The sequence below is a fragment of the Neodiprion pinetum genome, chromosome 6 (genome assembly GCF_021155775.2).
Source record: "Neodiprion pinetum isolate iyNeoPine1 chromosome 6, iyNeoPine1.2, whole genome shotgun sequence".
In the NCBI taxonomy this organism is placed as follows: domain Eukaryota; kingdom Metazoa; phylum Arthropoda; class Insecta; order Hymenoptera; family Diprionidae; genus Neodiprion; species Neodiprion pinetum.
This window is the reverse complement of record NC_060237.1, coordinates 12530271-12547136: the sequence shown is the minus strand read 5'-3', so window position 1 is coordinate 12547136 and position 16866 is coordinate 12530271. Positions and strand designations below refer to the sequence as shown.

Below are 16866 nucleotides of genomic sequence, written 5' to 3'. Positions count from 1 at the left end.
AAGTAATCTTAGAGTTAGAGTAGCGCTCGAAATCTGTTTGCCGATCTCCTTGAGGATGACCGTAGCCTGAGTTTTCGCGATAACGTGTAGAGTCAAGGGGATCCCTGTAAAGTCTCGCGTCGAGTCACGGTTTCGAGTGGGGAACAATTTCGGAGTGAAATTGAGTGCGGCCAAATTCCGCTGCACAGGGTCTCGTCGAGTCCGCGTACGTAAAAAGGGTGGTGAACTTTGTGGAAATAGGGACTACGACTGGAGCTCGTATGCGTCATTATACGCTATACACTCGCGCGATTAGAAAAGCTTCCTAGAGTGATTAATTTGGTCGCGATTAGCGCGTCGAGTCACGTCTTTTTGATTTAGTTTAGGAATTATAGTGCATCAGCAAGGTGGCGACTAGCGCCCGTAGAAATAAGATACCAGCTAGATTTAATCAGAATTGCGATTAGCGCGTCGAGTATGATCTAGATTACGTTTTTGTTTAGCGGTTTATAATTAAGTGACGAGTAGCGTCGTAGTTGAGGCCGATCGCGAGCAGCGTATCGAGTCCGATTTTGTTTTTGGTTTTTGCGAGTTAAGGTATTATTAAGACGGCGACTAGCGCACGAAGGCCGTAGAGGTCTCCTAGATTTATTCATTTTTTTTATTATTTGGTTTGTTTCTCTCTTTCTTATTTCTTTTGGATAAAATTTAAACCTTTGTATTTGGAATCGCGAAGGACGACTTGCGCAGTCGTATGATTATTTTTATTTTTAATTTTTTTTTTTGTAACATCGCTGACGAGAAATATATTATTGGAATTTTATAGTGATTTGGCCAAACCACGCATTGGCTTACTTGTGTTACATCTCTCTCTACCCAAAATTTACCCCTCCCCTCTCCGCGGTACTGAGCTATCGAGTATATGGTCGCGATATTTCGCATTACCGATTTCGAGGCGTGTTAATCACGCCAGGCGCCCAACAAATCTCGCGGTATTGTTTTAGATCCAGGGTACATCGTGGACGCCAAATTATTGTGCACGCGGTAAGTTCTCGGTCATTTTCTCCGAGTGACCAAGGTGCAGAAAAATCCACGTCACAATATATATATATATATATATATATATATATATATATATATATATATATATATTGTAACGTTCTAGACGTTACGTTAATAAAATATGGATCCGCGAGTTTACTCATTAAGTCAAAGAAATCAAGAGCGTTAATAAAATATTGTGAAAATGCTTTTAATGCGTAATATGTGTTTCTCGTTTAAAGTCTGAAACAAGACTGTTTTCGCAATAATGTTGGTTGGCGCAGCAACCTTATTCTTTTTAAAGACATAAGAGGTTTATGAACGTCTTTTATCTATGCTGACTACTAGATCATTAAAGAGGGAGCAAAACGGGTGATTTCACCCTTTGTAACAATATATATATATATATATATATATATATATATATATATATATATATATATATATATATATTTCGAATTACAGTTACACCTAGTTTTAAGCAAAGCTGGGGATGTTCGCCACAATTAGATAGGTCGGGAATGTTGATGGCGATTCGTAAACTTTCACGCTAATAGTTTTACTCCCTAGAGCGAAAAATAATATTTTTAACATACTTCGAATACACTCTTTTGTGTCAATTGATCGGATGGTGATGCCGAAATTAGATAGGCCGGGAATGTTTACCACAATTAGATAGGTCGGGGAAATGTTGATGACAATCCATAAGCTTTCACGTCAATAGTTTGCTTTTACTAGCACTCTCCCAAGTTCTTACGATCTATCCGCATATATTAACTCAACGCATCCGATGCAGACTCATTAGTCTTACACGATACGTGCAAGTCAAAAGTTCATCAAAGTTCTGCAAATATCAGCGTTAAAGTCATGGCCGCTGAAACATACTCATATATCGTCAAAACGATGGAGAACGCGCACGATTTGTTGGGCGAGCTGCATCCTCAGCAGGAGAAAGATGACATCTTCCAGCATTGGATTGACGTTGGAATGGGAAATCTCCAATTTCTGCGTGATGTTTCCAAGCGACCGAGAACGAGCATAGGTGCGAAACTGCAAATTCAGCACACAATCACGCTCGTACAATCCTGGATAGCAAAGATTCGGCAACAGCTGAGGCAGCGACAGCAGCGGCGACAGCAGCAGCAGCACGCCGCGCCGTAGTAATTGGCGCGAACATCGGTGGCACTGCGAGCGTGCAGTGGGACAAAGTTGAAAGTGCTTTCGCCAACCGGATCCGAACGGGAGTTGTAACGAATCTCGGGCATAAAAATTTGGACACCTTTTTCGACGACGCGCAACGGATTATCGTTAAGCGATTGAGGCTGGTATTGCGCGCGGAGGGTAATGTCAAGGTTAACCTCACATTATCGTGATAAATCCGAAAACATAAAGCACAAGGGGATTGCGGAAGAAGTTAAAAGCTTCAACACCGCCAACATCGCGATCCTCCCCTCGAGCGATATCGACGGTTGGTTTACACACGCAAGGGCCGATCTACTTGTGAAGGTTGAGAATTTTGAACAACGCGATTCTGGGTGGAGCATGATCGAGATCCTCAATACTGCTGTAAATATCAGCCGGTACCAGCCTCTCGCTGCGGGACTTTCGACATTCGTTGAGCTGCCCAAGGACATTCAGCGGAAGAGAGCGGTGGTGAACGTGAAAAACAAAGATGAAAGATGTCTTCTCTGGTCCATCACTGCAGCACGCCACCCGACCAACACCAACACCGATAGGACTCTCCATTATTGCCGCTTTATCTCCGAGTTGGACTGTACAGGTATCAAATTCCGTGCTACTCTACATGATGTGAAAAAGCTTGAGAGATTGAATAATTTGCAAATCAATGTATATGGGATAGAATCTCAAACTTTTTCAGATCATGCAAAATCAAATGACAGCGTCATCGTGCCAATTTATTTGAGCGATCATTTGACTACCGCGAACTTTGACACGATTCATCTTCTGATGGTTGGAAGTAACCCAGAAATTGATATGGCTCGCGAGTTAACACTGAGATTCCACTTTGCTTGGATTAAAGATCTTTCGGGATTGGTGAGCAAACAATTGTCTGATCATAATGGTCAACTATTTTTATGCGACAGATGTTGTGCCACTTTACCGTGAAACATGCCTACGATAATGATCGGCAAGATTGTATTACGCTAAATAAAGTACGCATGGAATTTCCCGAGTCGACGGATTTAGCATTTTCAAATTTTCGGAACAAGGGTACCGTCCCGTTTGTCGTTTACGCCGATCTCGAATGCATATTAGAGTCTATACCGATTGACGAATTCCAAAATCACGTTTCAACCCGTGAAACACGTGAATTTCAAAAGCATATCCCGCACAGTGTAGCGTACTATGCGCATTGCGCGTACGATGAGACTTTATCGGAGTTCCACAGTAAACGTGGCGTTGATTGCACAGATTGGTTCATGCAGCAGCTCAAAGATTTATCGATTAAAGTAGAGTCACGCGTCAAAAACATAATTCCGATGGAGTCTCTTACCCAAGTGCAACACGATCGCCACATGCGCGTAAAGAATTGCTACATTTGCGAAAAGCCGTTTACCCCTGAGGAGAAAAAGTACCACGACCACTGTCACTTCACGGGTAAATATCGTGGTCCTGCTCATAATCGGTGTAATTTGAATTTCAGAGAGTCGCACACAATTCCAATAGTTTTCCACAATTTGTCCGGTTACGATTCTCACTTTTTAATAAAATCCCTCGCGTCAACTTTTTCCGGTGAAATTACCTTGCTACCCGTAAATAAGGAAAAATATATATCCTTCACAAAACGCGTTGATGGGACGATGATGCAATTGAGATTCATCGATTCGTTTCGATTTATGGCTAGCAGCATCGATAAACTTTCTAAATATTTGAATGATGCAGACAAGCCCATAACACGTAAATTTTATAATAATCCGACTCAGTTCAGTTTGATGACCCGCAAAGGCGTTTTTCCCTATGAATACGTCGATTGTTGGGGGAAACTCGATGAACCGCGATTACCTGCAAAGAAGCATTTCTACTCGCACCCCTGTGATGCAAATATTTCAGACGCCGATTACGAGCACGCTAAAAATGTTTGGGGGGAATTTCATTTAGAGTCATTGGGCGGCTATTCTGATTTATATTTGAAGACCGATGTTCTTTTGCTTGCCGATATTTTCAAACATTTTCGCGCTAGCTGCTCCAAAACGTACGATTTAGATCCGTTGCACTACTACACTGCACCGGGACTTGCTGTTGACGCGATGCTCAAACATACCAATGTAACTTTGCAACTTTTAGACAACCCTGAAATGGTGTTATTTATTGAAACAGCCATTCGAGGTGGCGTAGCGCAATGTTCTAATCGACACGCTCGGGCCAATAATAGATTCATGGGAACAGATTTTGATCCAAACAAAGCGGAATCGTATCTCACGTATTTTGACGTGAATAACCTGTACGGAGCGGCTATGAGCGTGCATTTCCCGGTCGGCTCGTTCGAGTCGGAGTATCAGCACATCGATATAACAAACCATCCGGACGATTCGCCGATCGGTTACTTCCTGGAGGTAGATTTGGACTATCCTGCAGAACTCCACGAGGATCACAAAGACTTGCCTCTTTGTCCCGAGCATTTTACTCCTCCAGGTGGTAAAAACACCAAACTCGCGACCACCCTCCACCCCAAAACAAAGTATATATTGCAGTATAGAAATTTGAAGCAGTGTTTGAGTTTAGGATTGAGAGTAACGAAAGTGCACAGAGTATTAAAGTTTGCACAATCTCCATGGCTCGAACCTTATATCACGCTCAACCCGGACATGCGCAATTAGTCTAGGAATGAATTTGAGAAAAACTTTTACAAACTCATGAATGACGCGGTGTTCGGCAAGACTATGGAAAACGTGAGAAATCATGAAGATGTAAAATTGGTCACAAAATGGGAGGGACGAGGTGGTGCGAGAGCGCTTATTGCCACGGCAAACTTTCACAGCTGCACCGTACTTGGCGCTGATATGGTCATCATTGAAATGAATCGCGTCAAAGTTCACTTCGCTAAACCTATTTACGTCGGTGCATCGATTCTAGATCTGTCAAAAATCATTCTTTACGATTTCCACTACAATTATGTGAAATCCAACTTTTCGAACAGCGAGGTCAAATTGTTGTATACCGACACAGACAGCTTTATTTATCAATTTAACGTATCGAACATCTACGATATCATCAAACGTGATGTGGATACAATGTTTGATACCTCTGACTATCCGCCCGACAATGTGTATGGCATTACGCTTGAAAACAAGAAACGACTAGGGCTAGTGAAGGATGAAAATAATGGTAAAATTATGACAGAGTTTGTGAGACTGCGAGCACAGCTGTAGACATTTACTACGATGGGCGGGGATGGGGAAAAAGTGAGTGAGCGCGCCAAGGGTGTAAAAAATTCTTTAATAAATAGCATCACGTTTAATGATTATAAGCGCTGTCTGATGGCTTACCAAGAGTTGACCCTCCCCCAGTGTTTGATACGAAATAAGAAACATGAAGTAAGCACGATCGTACAAAAAAAATTAGCTCTCAGTTGGCAGGATGACAACCGGCAATTGATACCTGGACAGACCGACACCCTACCTTGGGGGTTTGTCCCAGCCCCCCAATAGCTATAGGATAAAACTGTAGACGTAGAATTATTGTGAATATTTACGTTTGACGCCTCGGGCGATCCGTCATCATGCGGAAACGATATTCGAATGGATTTGAAAATGTGAATTCATATAGTTAACATTTATTTATTTATTCATTTATTTATTTATTCACTAATAATATATTGAGAAATTATTCATTTTTATTCGCATACCTCGAGAAAAGTTTTCAGAAAATGAAAAAAAGTTTTCAGTGGTATCGAGTATGGCACATGTGCATGCAAAGGAGATAAGTGTGGAAATATTTGTATATTCAAATCTTTCATTGTAATTCGGAAAATGCATACAAATTATGTTACATGTTTGTTGTATTTATCCAGCTATTGTGAGAACTATCAAAACCCAACCACTTCACGTAGACCCGATTCCCCCCGTTTGCGTAATACTTTCTCCACAAGATAGCCGTCGGGGTATTTTACTTTGCCGAGCTCCTCCTCGTAGAAGCCCCCCTCGATGGGATGATCTTGATAATCGGTAAGTTTGTGCGTCGGTGGATTGGTATTTTTCACCTCACTCACGGTGAATATTTCAGTCGTCCAATTGGGCGTATAGCATTTTTCAAGTACATTCTTGTACTTGCTGATGCGAACTCTATCGCCCACACTGAATTTCCGCGCCCGATCACTTCGTTTGATTTGCCGAGGCTTGTACACGCTACGATACAGCTGTTCTTCATTCTCCGTGCTAACATCCACCGGTTTCATTCGAATCGTGCGATGTCTGGTGTTGTTGTAGGACTTCATTAAATCAGCCAAAATATTAATCCACTCGTACGATCCTTGGAGAGTGAACCGCTTCCACATTTTATTTTTCAAAGTTCGATTAAAACGTTCGCATATCGACGCCTTTAAGTCGCTAAATGTCGAATACATGTTGATATTGTGTTGCTTAACGAGGGCTTTGAATTCGCTGTTGTAAAATTCTTTGCCTCGATCAACGTGTAAATGTGTAGTTATCTGGCTCTGGGTCAGTACAGATTTCATGGCAGCAGTAACATCTTTCCCACTCTTGGATTTTATCGGCACAGCCCACGCGTACTTGGAAAATGTATCGATGATTGTTAGTAGGTATTTGTATCCCTTGTTGTGCGAGCTGTATGCAGTCATATCGACGAGATCAGCTTGCCAGGTCTCATCCAGTCCGCGTACATCTACGAATCGGCGCGGATAGTTGCGTCGAGCCTGTCTGTGAAGTTCGGCAGCTATTACAGCCTTCATTGTTCCCCGCTCTTTACCTTTAAATTTTTTGAATCGCCGTCCAACCACTTTGGTTCCTCAATCGATACTAATTCCATGCTGGCCTACCCCAGCGTCGGTGTTGCTTGCTTCCCAATATGTTTGATGCGACCCAACTCATTTTCTATGATTTTGTTATTTATGCGCAGCTGTTTTAACTCCTTGTTGCGATTATGCGCGAAACTCGCGAAATTTGATTGAAAAGTATCCACAATGTAATGATTCTTTATGATCTTCTATCAGTAATTATAAATTTTGTAAGCGGGTCGTACCTAAAGTTAAAATAGCCACCTCGTTTTATTTATTATTGAAAAACATACACTACAAAAACAGAAAAAGGTAAACTTATCTTTCTAAAGTGGGCGTGTCCGATTGTAAAATCGAAAAGAACGCTAAAAGTCGTAACAAAAGATATAGCAGGGACAGAAAATAGAAGGACAGAATAAATTAATAAATAAATTTACAATGGCCGATCCGTGTATAACTAAAATCTAACGACAAAAAAATGGCCGGGCTTAAGGTCATAAAAGATACAATGAGCCAATAGGCGTCACAAAAGAGAATTAAAAAGAACGGAACCAAAAAAAAGAACGAAATAAATATGTATAAATAATAAAAGGGACAAAACAAAACAACACAGAGCTACTGGGAACCCCGGGGTCTTCTTTGTAGGCCAGGTTCCTTCTTCTTGATCACGAATATCTCCTGTCCTCCAGACTACTCGGCAACGGGATAATCAGTTTGCGGGAAATATAGAAGAAATGATGCGGTCCTTTCGGATAGGTGGTTGGTGACCGACTAATCGTCTTTTGGCTCGCTTGGTCTCAGCAGCTCCGTACATGCGGATTTTGAATTTTCGTGTACTGGCAATCCTGGCCAGCCTCACGTGACCACATCTAGCCCGATATCTCGCACAACAATATCAACAGCCATAGACTGTAAAGCAATATTGAGAACTTTTAAGGAAACAGCATCGTTTTCCATCTGAGGATCGGCGATATTACACAATCGTGTGCTGTCTATATCGTAGTGGTTATCGGCGGTGGTTTTGAATCCAACCCCAGGAGGTCCCCGAATAAATTTTTTACCCCCACCACGCATTGAGTGTCGTCCAAATATATCTATACTCATCACTGGACGGCCACTGAACAAATGATGATTCTATGTTCATCCGCCGCTAATGAACGATTCCAGCCTCGCGCAACTCCTCGATAATGGAGACTATTTCGTTGGAATGGCTGGTATTGCCTGCAGCCTGTGACGCCATAAGCAGTCGGAGACAATCTACAATTTCATTCGGATCATCCCAGTAGACTTAATCAATAATAAGTATTTTCATTTCTTTTAACAGATGCTGCCTCCAACAATACATTTATATATGTATATATATAACTACAATAAATTCCATTAATATTTTTCGAATGTAAAATTTTCACCCTGGGGGTAAACTATTAGCGTGAAAGTTTACGGATCGTCATCAACATTCCCTGTCTATCCAATTGCGATGTCGCCAGCCGGTCGATTAACGCAAAAGAATGTATTCGAAGTACGTGGAAAATATTATTTTTCGCCTGGGGCAAACTATTAGCGCGAAAGTTTACGGGTAACGGCGGAAAATCAAAATGGCTATTCATCCGACCAAGAAATAAATCACATTATCAAACTGTCTGACGATAAAAATCAAAATGGCTGCTGATCCGACTGAGCAAAATTCAAAATGGCCGCCGTCAGACGGTAAAATCGGTCGATTATACTGGTGATGTCATAGCGAAAATCACATTATCAAACTATCCGACGATAAAAAATCAATATGGCTGCTCATCCGGCTAAGCAAAAATCAAAATGGCCGCTGTCTGAATGGCTGCTCGTCAGACGGCAAAATCGGTCGATTATACTGGTGACGTCATAAAAAATCAAAATGGCCGCCATCAAAATGGCAGCTCGTCACACGGCAAAACTAGGAAAAAATCAAAATGGCCGCTCATCCGGCTAAATCAAAATGGCTTCTCATCCGGCTAAGCAAAAATCAAAATGGCTGCTCATCCGGTTAAATCAAAATGGCTGCTCATCTGGCTGAGCAAAAATCAAAATGGCTGCTCATCCGGCTAAATCAAAATGGCGATTATACTGGTGACGTCATTGGGAAAGGCTTGCTATAGTGGGGGTAACATACCGGCTGCCCGGGAGGGCGGTGGGAGGGAGCCGGCACGCCGCCATTTTTTGATTTTGAACTCTCGTATCTATACTACTTTTATTTTATCAGGCCATGAAGCCGCATCGCTATGTCTTGAGAGGTCCACTTCTAAATCTTTGTGGTTTGGAGGTTAGGATTAGGACCGACATCCGTTTCTGTTGCATTCAATGCATTCTGATCAATTTCGCTAACGTTCTTATCTTTCTCAGTACTATCGAGCAAAGGATCCATAAGAGCTGGGTCATCCTCTTTTTCAGTATTATTTTGCGGCGATTTTGACTTAAAAAACGATGAAAGTATTGAAATTTTCGCAAAACTCTTCGCTCTTTCGTCGCGTACCTATATAAAACCACGCGCATAAGATAATTAAGGTTAGGAATACTTATACGTATGCACAATGCAGCTCATATACAGGCAGGAATCTGGAAACATGTTTTTTTTAAAGAAAAATATCCTGCTCTAAATAACTAACCAAACTAACCTCACGCTTTGCTGCTCCACTTGAATATCTCCTTTGAATTTTGAAATTCAAGTTTTATTCCAGCATAATTGTAAGCATTACAAAAATCGACAACACGCTCATTCATTCTCTTATCATTGATTTTATATAAATTTCGAAAGGGTCTTCTTCCTCAATATTCATACAGTGCCAAGATGACAAAAGTCTGAAAAAATCCACGAGTACAATGTAAAAAACCAGCGACACAGAGTGAACCATGAGATTAGGCGAGCCCTGACTTTCATGCTCCGTAAAGTAGGGAGAATTCGAGCTTCTGGTATCAGCCACAGAGCGACGGTTTGGGCCACAGAATCTCCAGGATTTCGAATGCACACCAACCGACTATGTGATGTCCAGCTATGGCACGTTGCGACATGGTGCGACACAACAAGTAACTATAGTTCTAACTTGTAACTAGTAACACTTCTATCTATCGTTAGGTTTGTTTCAGTCACCAAATTGCCAGCACTGCTCAAAGAAAACTGCCGCAATACGTTAGCTATCAGCGCGAACGGCAAAAAACTAAAAATAATCCCTAAACAAAAACACCTAGCTTTGAGCGTTATCGTCAAATGAAGATTCGCGACAAAAAACACCGTTACTTTTATCGTAGACCAAACTGACAAAACCAGTTACCTTAACCGTTACACGATTCTAAGTAGGGATAATAAGTGAACAATAGAAAAGGGTATTGCCGATGTAGCGCACCTGTCTTCGTATAGCGTGGCCGGTTACCGCCACTACCTGCTTGCTTCCAAGAAAATGAAAGTTTTCACGCTCGAAATGCTGTAATTTCACTAATTTTTGGAATTTTTCAATTCTGTAATGCTTAAAACATTCATAACCGTTCAGGCTAGTGAAATGAAAAATAAATTACTCGCGTATATAAGGCCTTAGTCTCGAGAAAAAGTGAATTTTCACATGATTCCAACTTTAACCTTGAATAACTTTTGTAAGAATTGAGTTATCAAACAATTATATGAAACCTTTTTTTAGAGAGTTGAATTTCCTAAAAAGATAAGTAATGGACATTTATGTAAATTGCCTCGTTACTGAAATGCAATATTCAGAATGAAACTAAAATAATTTTCGCGTGTCAATCAAATGCAAAATAAAAAATGGTGTTCAGGAACCACCTAATTTCAACATTAGAGACTCAATTTTTTATAGGTGTTTAGTTTCCGCTTCCTACAACTATAAAACGTGTGACTTCGGGAAAATATATATAATGTGATTTATTTTGGAGGTTAGGTTTTGCAAATTAACAAGACGTGGCGTTGCTCTGAAAACACAGTTTTTTATTTTATCTTTTTTTTTCTTTCAGGGATCTGTGCATCTTATTATTTCATTAACAAACTCTCACCTGAAAACAAAGAAACGACATTTATGTTCTTTGTTCAATTTGCCGATTTCTCCTTGACGTTTCACTATTCCGTCTTTTATTTTGAGCCTCTTTGACACATGGCTCTTCTCTCTTATCTCTACCGTCTGTAGCGACCCCGGGTTTACCGACATGGCGCATGCGCCTTTAAAAGAAATATATTTTCTTTACATATATAATAAATTGTGGCGGACACCAGCCACCGGCAAGCCGGCGAAAAACCATTAAAATATTTCCGTTTCTCCAGCTGTATCTTTTTCTATAGTTCTTTACAACTAATATATTATTGAATCTTGGTGAGCGGACATAGAAATGTAAAACGTATTTTCGTTAACGTTTCGGCCCGGATATGGGCCCTCCTCAGAACGATTCATTTTTTTATTTAACTGTCAAGAGCAAAAAAATTTTTTTATAATATAAAAAATATACAATGAGACATTAATTACTATAGATGTAAAATTATTGAAGCTATTCTCTATTGTAGGTTAGTGGGTACATATTGAATATCTGTTATGATTATAAAGTGATAAAACTTAAAGAGTAATTTACCTTTTATAGGAAGGAGGATTAGGATACAAGTCAGAATCGTAAAATGCAATTTGGCGAACGCAGGTTCTTCAAACAAATGACAATAATCGTTGTCGGCTTCTCCAATTGTTAAAAGTATAGTTGTTAAAAATATGGAAGTAATTAATTAAAAAAAACTATGTATCTTCACTGTCTATAAGTCAACGTATTAAAAAGTTTTAGAGAAAGGGTTTATGGTAGTTAAAATAGTCCAAAACAATGTCCAAACGGTGGTACTGGTATCATTTTGACCCTGTTCTCCATGTCTGAACAATTTTTGTTAAATCGTTTGAGTCAACTGGTAAACAACGACTGATGGGAGAATCAAATATGACCAAGAGTGAAGGTGAACAAGTATAAACAATTATAAAAACATGTGGCCTGGGGACAACAAATTTATGTACTTAGTTAAGGTTAAACAATGTGTGCTGTGTGGGAGGTAATCAGCGGTTTGTAAATATTGCTAAGATGTTCAACGTCTTGTCTAAGATTAACGGAATTTGGGTGTCCTGCAATATTGCACATTTCTAGTAGTAACCGTTTATAATAATTAGGTTCTTCACAAAGGATGTTAGTATTGTCATAGTTAAAAGTATGTTGTTTTTTTTGGTCACATGTTTGGTTAGAGCAGTATGTCGATCCTCATTGTCTTGTACATTGCGTTGATGTTCTTTAATTCTAGTGTCTAGATGGCGGCCAGTTTGTCCGATATACACTTGATTGCAATCGTTACAGGGTATTTTGTAAACAACATTGGAACGTTTGCCTATAGGGATCCTATCTTTTCCCGAATCAAAGACAAGTTGTAGGTTTTTTGAATTTTTTCCCACAAACTTGACATTGTATTTGGTAAATAACCTATTCAATGACTCAAAGAGGCTCGATACATATGGGATGGGAATAAATGTAGTGGCTGATCTATTGTTTTCGTCTGCGGAAGCAGAGTCAATATTATTGTCTAGTAGGTCCTTGATATGGAAGCGTCTCTTATTTATATGTTCGTGTAAAAGGCCATGTGGATAGTCGTTCCATCTTAAAATATTACATACGAGTGACAAATTTTTTTCATGGAATTCTATATTTGATAGTTTGATGGCTCGGTCAACAAGATTAAAGATGGTACCTATCTTGTATGACATCGGGTGGTGGGAATTAAAATTCAAATATCTTTGAGACCAAGTTTTTTTGTGGTACCAATCTGTTTTGATTTTAGAGTTGTTATGTATCAGTAGTAAATCCAGGAAATTGATGGCATTATTATTTTCTACTTCGATGGTGAATTGTAATCGTGGATGATATTGGTTGAAAATATTCAGTGTGTAGTCTATTTTTTCTTTAGGGACTGCAGTTACGATATCGTCAACATATCGGAAATAGAAGGGTAAGTCAAAATCTAGATTGCTGATGCATGACCTTTCTAGGTCTTTCATCACCAGATCAGACAGGATTGGAGAGAGAGGGGATCCCATGGGCAACCCGAATTGTTGTGCGTATGTGTCGTTGTTAAATTTAAAGATTGCCGAATCAAAACAAATGTTTAAGGCTTTAACCAGTTCAGTAAGTGGGATTGGCATCTTTTTATCTAGAGGGGCCCAACGGTTTTTTACTGCGAGCATAGCGAGATCTATAGGTACATTAGTGAATAGAGATATTACATCTAGTGATATTAGAATATAATTATCTGGAATAATCAGTTTATTTATTGTTTCAACCAATGTAAAGCTATCCTTGACCCTGGAGGTAGGGGGGGGTGATATTTGTGGTGAGTCATGAATTAATCAGTTTAGATAATGCGTAAGTCGGGCTATTAACAAAAGAAACTATAATTCCAAATGGGATTCCTTCTTTACGGATTTTAGGGAGCCCATATGCACGTGGGGGAACACTGTTATAGAAAGCGATGCTTCTGTGTATGCTTTTGTTTATTAGTTTGGAATTGAACCATTTGAAGGTGAGTTTATTCACCCTAGTCTGTAGGGTATTGCAGAGGTCGTATCTAGCAATTCTATAGGTGTGAGTGTCCGAAAGCTGTTGTCGCATTTTGTTATCGTAAGTGTCTCTGTGCATGGCTACTGACGTATTGCCTTTATCTGCTTTTAAAAACATGATGTTCGCGTTGTTTTTTTCAAAAAACATGGTATCACGAATTTTTTCATCTGGGACAAAATTAATGCTGTTGTTTCTTCACATCAAAAATTCACCATATTGCTGGCTCAAAAAAAACCTTTCAACAACCACAATGAATTACTTTCAAATAGAAAAAATAATTGGTTGGTAAATTTAACTGACACTCATATCCCTGATAACGTTGCAGAAGTAGTACAACTCGGTCCTAAATTTGGACGCCCATATAACGATCACGATCTTCCTGTTTTCAATCTCATCTCCAATTTTGAAGCAAAAATAACGAGTTTCCCAACCGATTCAAGAAACCAAGTAAGATCAGAATTTACTAACAGAGATCTCAACTTTCCAAAGAACCTTAGAAACAACAGCATTAATTTTGTCCCAGATGAAAAAATTCGTGATACCATGTTTTTTGAAAAAAACAACGCGAACATCATGTTTTTAAAAGCAGATAAAGGCAATACGTCAGTAGCCATGCACAGAGACACTTACGATAACAAAATGCGACAACAGCTTTCGGACACTCACACCTATAGAATTGCTAGATACGACCTCTGCAATACCCTACAGACTAGGGTGAATAAACTCACCTTCAAATGGTTCAATTCCAAACTAATAAACAAAAGCATACACAGAAGCATCGCTTTCTATAACAGTGTTCCCCCACGTGCATATGGGCTCCCTAAAATCCGTAAAGAAGGAATCCCATTTGGAATTATAGTTTCTTTTGTTAATAGCCCGACTTACGCATTATCTAAACTGATTAATTCATGACTCACCACAAATATCACCCCCCCCTACCTCCAGGGTCAAGGATAGCTTTACATTGGTTGAAACAATAAATAAACTGATTATTCCAGATAATTATATTCTAATATCACTAGATGTAATATCTCTATTCACTAATGTACCTATAGATCTCGCTATGCTCGCAGTAAAAAACCGTTGGGCCCCTCTAGATAAAAAGATGCCAATCCCACTTACTGAACTGGTCAAAGCCTTAAACATTTGTTTTGATTCGGCAATCTTTAAATTTAACAACGACACATACGCACAACAATTCGGGTTGCCCATGGGATCCCCTCTCTCTCCAATCCTGTCTGATCTGGTGATGAAAGACCTAGAAAGGTCATGCATCAGCAATCTAGATTTTGACTTACCCTTCTATTTCCGATATGTTGACGATATCGTAACTGCAGTCCCTAAAGAAAAAATAGACTACACACTGAATATTTTCAACCAATATCATCCACGATTACAATTCACCATCGAAGTAGAAAATAATAATGCCATCAATTTCCTGGATTTACTACTGATACATAACAACTCTAAAATCAAAACAGATTGGTACCACAAAAAAACTTGGTCTCAAAGATATTTGAATTTTAATTCCCACCACCCGATGTCATACAAGATAGGTACCATCTTTAATCTTGTTGACCGAGCCATCAAACTATCAAATATAGAATTCCATGAAAAAAATTTGTCACTCGTATGTAATATTTTAAGATGGAACGACTATCCACATGGCCTTTTACACGAACATATAAATAAGAGACGCTTCCATATCAAGGACCTACTAGACAATAATATTGACTCTGCTTCCGCAGACGAAAACAATAGATCAGCCACTACATTTATTCCCATCCCATATGTATCGAGCCTCTTTGAGTCATTGAATAGGTTATTTACCAAATACAATGTCAAGTTTGTGGGAAAAAATTCAAAAAACCTACAACTTGTCTTTGATTCGGGAAAAGATAGGATCCCTATAGGCAAACGTTCCAATGTTGTTTACAAAATACCCTGTAACGATTGCAATCAAGTGTATATCGGACAAACTGGCCGCCATCTAGACACTAGAATTAAAGAACATCAACGCAATGTACAAGACAATGAGGATCGACATACTGCTCTAACCAAACATGTGACCAAAAAAAACAACATACTTTTAACTATGACAATACTAACATCCTTTGTGAAGAACCTAATTATTATAAACGGTTACTACTAGAAATGTGCAATATTGCAGGACACCCAAATTCCGTTAATCTTAGACAAGACGTTGAACATCTTAGCAATATTTACAAACCGCTGATTACCTCCCACACAGCACACATTGTTTAACCTTAACTAAGTACATAAATTTGTTGTCCCCAGGCCACATGTTTTTATAATTGTTTATACTTGTTCACCTTCACTCTTGGTCATATTTGATTCTCCCATCAGTCGTTGTTTACCAGTTGACTCAAACGATTTAACAAAAATTGTTCAGACATGGAGAACAGGGTCAAAATGATACCAGTACCACCGTTTGGACATTGTTTTGGACTATTTTAACTACCATAAACCCTTTCTCTAAAACTTTTTAATACGTTGACTTATAGACAGTGAAGATACATAGTTTTTTTTAATTAATTACTTCCATATTTTTAACAACTATACTTTTAACAATTGGAGAAGCCGACAACGATTATTGTCATTTGTTTGAAGAACCTGCGTTCGCCAAATTGCATTTTACGATTCTGACTTGTATCCTAATCCTCCTTCCTATAAAAGGTAAATTACTCTTTAAGTTTTATCACTTTATAATCATAACAGATATTCAATATGTACCCACTAACCTACAATAGAGAATAGCTTCAATAATTTTACATCTATAGTAATTAATGTCTCATTGTATATTTTTTATATTATAAAAAAATTTTTTTGTTCTTGACAGTTAAATAAAAAAATAAATCGTTCTGAGGAGGGCCCATATCCGGGCCGAAACGTTAACGAAAATACGTTTTACATTTCTATGTCCGCTCACCAAGATTCAATTATATATTATCTACAAGGTCGAGAATTCTTACCCTTCTCCTTACAACAAACCTTCGAGTGTCCAGGCCTCGCCTCGCTAGCCGAGGGCTAAGGGTTTGACCGCGCCGGAAATTTCGCTACATGTGGCATTTATGGCGCGACGCGACCCTTGGCCTCGACTCGGGGGCGAGTCTGCACTTTTTCTTCATCTCTACCCAGTCTTCGCCACGCTCTTGGCACATACGTATCTATCAACTCGTTTCGTTTATTTTTTCTGCCTTCCGCATTTTCTGCTTCGCTATCTGAACTGTGTAACCCGATTTTTCTGG

At 39.3% G+C, this 16866-nt stretch overlaps 1 protein-coding gene across 4 annotated transcripts in view; it reads right to left on the bottom strand.

The window, feature by feature from the left end:
- Positions 1–16866, bottom strand: part of LOC124221964 (dipeptidase 1) — a 1639756-nt gene that overhangs the window by 1026078 nt on the left and 596812 nt on the right. The gene's annotated exons all lie outside the window — the stretch shown is intronic.